The sequence below is a fragment of the Ovis aries genome, chromosome 7, assembly GCF_016772045.2.
Source record: "Ovis aries strain OAR_USU_Benz2616 breed Rambouillet chromosome 7, ARS-UI_Ramb_v3.0, whole genome shotgun sequence".
NCBI lineage: Eukaryota > Metazoa > Chordata > Mammalia > Artiodactyla > Bovidae > Ovis > Ovis aries.
In genome coordinates this window covers 54,601,644-54,607,501 of record NC_056060.1, presented here as the reverse complement: position 1 = coordinate 54,607,501, position 5,858 = coordinate 54,601,644, and positions in this window count along the sequence as shown.

Below are 5,858 nucleotides of genomic sequence, written 5' to 3'. Positions count from 1 at the left end.
GGATCACAAAGAGTCAGACACAATGGAGCGACTTTCATGTTCACTTTCCCCTCTCCTTGAAAACAGCTCATTAATAATGTTTGGGGGTTATTGTAGCTTTGTTCCAAATACTTTAATTCTCTCAATATCCCTATTAAGTGGAGACCAGATCCTTCGGGTTCTTCATTTTTGTTACTGTTGTTTAGTCGCTAAGTTGTGTCTAGCATTTTGCAACCCCATGGGCTGGACTGTGGCACACCAGCTTTCCCTGTCCTTTCCCAGAGTTAACTCAAATTCATATCCATTGAGTCAGTGATGCTATCTAACCATCTCATCTTCTGCTGCCACATTCTCCTTTTGACTTCAATCTTTCCCAGCATCAGGGTCTTTTCCATTGAGTCAGCTCTTCACATCAGGTGGCCAAAGTATTGGAGCTTCAGCTTCAGTATCAGTCTTTCCAGTGAGTATTCAGGGCTAATTTCCTTTAGGATCGACTGGTTTAATATCCTTGCAGTCCAAGGCACTCTCAAGAGTCTTTTGCAATACCACAATTCTAATGCATCAGTTCTTCAGTGCTCAGCCTTCTTTATGGTCCAACTCTGACATCCGTATATGACTCCTAGAAAAACTGTAGCTCTGACTATATGGATCTTTTTCTGCAAAGTGATGTCTTTGCTTTCTAATAAACTGTCTAGATTTGTCATAGCTTTCCTTCCAAGGAGCAAACGTCTTTTAATTTCATAATATAGTTTCATCTAAATTCTTCTCCCTCAGTAAAACAATGGAAATATTTTATATTTTAAGTTTACCAAGTCTCACCCACCGAAAATATTTGTTTCCTGCTTTTCTTCTCTCATTCAAGCAGCTAATTGCTATCTCTGTATAATCCCAACATCCATCAAATGTTGCTAGCTGCTGACTCCTGACGTGCATCCTCTCCTTTTCTGTAATGACAACTCCTGAGTTTTAGCTCTACATGCTTTCGCCTCTCTTCTTTTCCCCAGTAGCTTTAATGGAGATGGCCTGAGCCATGTGGATAAATATATCGTCTCACGGACGGTAGGGCAACAAGTTTAAAGAGTCCTGGGCCATCTAGTTTGCTTTATTGGAATGCTTGCATCTGGATATTTAAAAGAAAATATACCCCGCCTTATTTAAGACACTGTAATTTGGGGATTCTGTTATAGTGAGGGAGCCTGTGTTGAATTAACACAAGCATCTGATATGTGCCTGGTAATAGTTGAACACTTTATGTGCATCACACTTAATTTGCATAATCACTCGATAAGGTGGGTCTTATCCTTATTTCTATTTTGCAAATGAGTAAACTAAGGGACAGAGGACTAAGAAGTTTGGCCACGGTCGCATAGCTAATGGGTGAGAGAACTAAAGCCTCTGCTCTGAACTGGCATGCCGTAGCTCCATCCCTTCTTTCATTCCTCACCTATAATTAAGACCAGGGCCTGAGAATCACTCTTGACAATAATTTCATAATCTGTTCCTTTGCTTTCTCTTCATTCCTACTACCACCAACCATCCTTATTCCCCTTGTTTTTTTCCCAGCTGCCAGTCATATTCTCCTCTAATTCTGATTCATTCTCATTTAGCCTACAAAGTTACCTGACCCCAAATGAATTTGACTGTCGTGTGTTGCCTTTGAATTCTTTCTCAAATTATTTTACAAAAGCCTTCATTTGTGATATGGGTCCTGGAATATCTTTTCTTTTTTCTTTGTACAGTTGTAAAATATAATTTCCCTGGTAAAGTAAATATAGCTTCCCAGATGGCTCAGATAGGAAAGAATCTGCCTGCAGTGCAGAAGACCTAGGTTTGATGCCTTGGTTGGGAAGATTCCCTGGAGATGGGAATGGTAACCTACTCCAGTATTCTTGCCTGGAGAATTACATGGATGGGGAGCCTGTGGACTACAGTCCATGGGATTTCAAAGAGTCATACATGACTGAGTGACTAACACACACACACAAAATATAATTTTACAATCAGTTATTTACTTATTTTTTAATTGAGGTATATGGCACCCCACTCCAGGGTTCTTGCCTGGAGAATCCTAGGGACAGGGGGAGCCTGGTGGGCTGCCATCTATGGGGTCGCACAGAGTAGGACACGACTGAAGCGACTTAGCAGCAGCAGCAGCAGTTGAGTTACAGTATTATTTTTGTTTCAGGCATACAGCGTAGTGATTCAATATTTTTACAGAGTTTACTCCATTAAAAGTGATTCTAAGAAAATGGCTATAGTTCTGTGTGCTGTACAGTCCACCCTTGTTGCTTGTCTGTTTTACACATAGCAGTTTGTATCTCCTACCCCTACGTGCCCCTCCCGTATTTCCTATTCTTACTGTTAACCACTAGCTAGTTTTCTTGGTGAGTCTGTTTCTGTTATGCACATACAATCATTTGTATTATTTGTTTTTCGCCCCACTGCTCCTGCCAACCCCTTCCTTCCCTCCATTCTCTAGGTTCCAGTGATACTTAATTGACTTTCCATGCTGATGCTGTGCTTAGCCATGTTTATTATTGCTCTGGAGCTGTTTTTCTTGCTGGGAATCTTACTTCTTGATATCCCCTAGTTGACTTCTTCAGCTTCAGTGTCTGAATTTTGGGACGCATGCCCTGACTCTCCAAGTCTGTGCTGGCTGATCAATTCCATGGCAACCTCTGCTCATTTACATGCAACGTAACGTTCTTCTTTTATGTCTTTTATGTATTCCTGACAAGGCTATGAGCTCCTTGAAGGCAGGTCTATGTTGTTTATGGCTGTATTCCAGTTAAGAGCACAGAGGAGGTCTTTAATACACATATTTTGAATGGCTAAATCTGTGGATGAAATTGGGAGGGGCAGCAGGTGTTGATGATTCTCTAGGGCTGAGCCTGTGGCTTTGGTTCAGGTCTGAAGTTTTGAACTTCAGAAATTGGAAATATTGATGAGCTGTGGCTTCTTCATACTCACCTAGCGTCTTGATTGAAACAAGATGATACATCAAGCCTGTTACCAGTGGAAAGCATTCAGGTTGGGACAGTGATTGTTAGGGTTATGAGTGCTGCTACTTTAGTTCTTCAATTTGCCTCCCCTCCTCTCCCGACACCCCCCACCAAAAAAAATATGAAGGAAACAAATTTCTCTGATGCTGGTTTCTGCAGCTGGTGATATTGGGAGTGTTCAGGCAGTGGGTGTGTGGGGTGGATGAGACCCAAATATTCCACTTTCAGGGTGAGTCCACAGAGCAGCTATTGGAATGTGCTCCAGTGTCCTCTAATCTAGGAGTTGGGAAATCTGGATTATTGTTCATGCTTCTAGACTCACGGCCAGATCTCCCAGAGAGCCAGGCATCTGCCTCAACATTCGATAGGACTGGCCACGGTGCACCAGCTCCCTTCTCAGAGGAGGCGAAGACTGGTGGTGATAGGAGCAGCATTTTGCGGAGGAAGAGGTGGGATAAGGAGTGAAGCTTTCGATGAGTTGGAAGGGGAAATGACTCTAGGCCACACTGAGTGCTTCATATTAAGTTGGCCAAAAAGTTTGTTTGGGTGTTTCTGTAACATCTTATGGAAAACTTGAGTGAACTTTTTGGCCAACCCAATATTTTCTGTTATAGTGACCACCATTCTTAGCTTATTCTTTGATTTCAATAAAGTTTGGTGTGAGAGAGTAGTGGCCAATGGTAACCATGATCTAGGTTCCAGAACTTCAAATCAGGTTAGTTATCCTTTATTCTTGCCCCTTAGATTTAGATGGCTGCTAAGATCTTTAAGTTCTATATGTAAAACACCATTGCTGTCTGGCTCTTATATTCCATTTTTACAGGCATCACTGGTGCAGGCTCCAGAGACTCAAGAGTCATCAGGATTATTATAGCAACTTCCTCTCCAGTCTCCACATCTCTAGGTGCAGCATCTTCTAAGCTACACTACACACCACAGCTTGTTCATTCCTCATAAAGGGCTGTATAGACCTGGTCCCAAACACCGAATGGTCCCTGTTACCTTCAAGATAAATTTCAAATGCAAATGAGTCAAAATTCTCATAATCTCGATGCAGTTTACCTTTCTGATGTCTTTTCTCATTATTCCTCTAGGCTGACTATACCTGTAACTGACCTTGTTGAGAGCACACGCGTGAAATCCTAATTTGTTCTTTGGTCACTTTCCTCAGCAAGCTAAAGCTCTGTAAATGGCAGTTCCATCAGGTCCCATGACTTCTTGTCCACTCTAGTTCTCAAAAAGTCCCATCTAGTGCAAATTTACAGCCTCGTCTTATCGAGTCCTCCCTTCCACATGACACAGGCTCCATTTCTGTCCTGCAAGATCTTGAGGAGGGTGGGATGCTGCCTGTTCCCGCTGTCTTCTTTCCCTTTCTCCCCTGACTTGGAATCCTCTGGTGTTAAGGAGCAGGGAGAGGGTCAAGGATGAGTCCCCTTTTCCTGTGTGTGACCTTCCCTCTGGGTCATTCCTGTTACTATAACACCAACTCACCACCAACACTGTCTGTTCCAGGCCACTTAGTGTTAGCTCTGGGGAGAGGGAGCTAACTCACTCTGGTGAGTGTTGGGGCTTCTCTGTGGAGGTGGGGTTCTTGGGAAGTCCATTCTGGATCTTCCTCTGGCCACTGTGTCTCCGTCTCTGATGAAGCAGCATCCCTGTAGCCTTTGGGGCTGGAGTGCCCTCCCGTGTTGCCTGCAGAATGGCTACACTTGGTTCCTTTTCCCTAAGGTCCATCTGACCCACAGGAACCTCATGCAGCAGCTTTTCCTTGTCACATTATCACCATCTGAACTGTTCCACAACCACATCCCTTCTCTGTGCCCAAGCTCTCTTTTTATCCTCAGATCAAAGTCTGTACAAACCCTGGCCCATAACTCACATGTCTGACATGTTCTCGGTTATCCTTCACCACGTTGCACTCTCCACCACTTGTGTAGGTTGATGGGACAGCTATTATGAGGTACCAGCTGTAGGGTAGATGAGATGACTTAGTTATCACATACCTCCAAAAAGCTTTAAAGAGGTATCAGCTCTTCCAAGAGTTTTCAGAATATTCTTATCAGCTCTTAGTCCTTAACTTTAAGTTCTAGTTCCAAGTCTGGGAAAACAGGAAGTCTATTTTCTCACAAATTCTCAGATAGGTATATTTCTTCTAATAAAAATAGCTAAATATAATGAACATTTAAGATCCCATGTACTGTACCAAGGAGAAGGCAATGGCACCCCACTCCAGTACTCTTGCCTGGAAAATCCCATGGACGGAGGAGCCTGGTAGGCTGCAGTCCATGGGGTCATGAAGAGTCGGACATGACTGAGCAACTTCACTTTCACTTTTCACTTTCATGCATTGGAGAAGGAAATGGCAACCCACTCCAGTGTTCTTGCCTGGAGAATCCCAGGGACAGTGGAGCCTGGTGGGCTGCCGTCTCTGGGGTCGCACAGAGTCAGACACGACTGAAGTGACTTAGCAGCAGCAGCAGTACTGTACCAAGCACTTTAATGCATTATCTCATTCACTTCTCTGACCACCCAGTGGAGGATGCATTGTTAGTATTATAGTCATTTTACAGATGAAAGCAGCTGAGGCTTCAGTCAGTTTTAGTTCTTCTTGGGTCACATGTATGGGAAGCAGCAGTAACGGGACTGGGAAACAGGACCTTCTGACTCTAACCTGTATGACATACTGATCCAACCACGTAGTGCCATGAACTATGCCTTTACTCCTGTTGTTGAATTTGGACTTAAGACAGTATCTAAGTAGACATTTCCATCATGCAGAGGAGAACCTTCCCCTAGAGGGCAGGCAAATTTGTCAAGGTCACACTCTCTGTATCTAAACCCTGGCTTCCCTGGTGTCTCAATCAGTAAAGAATCCAC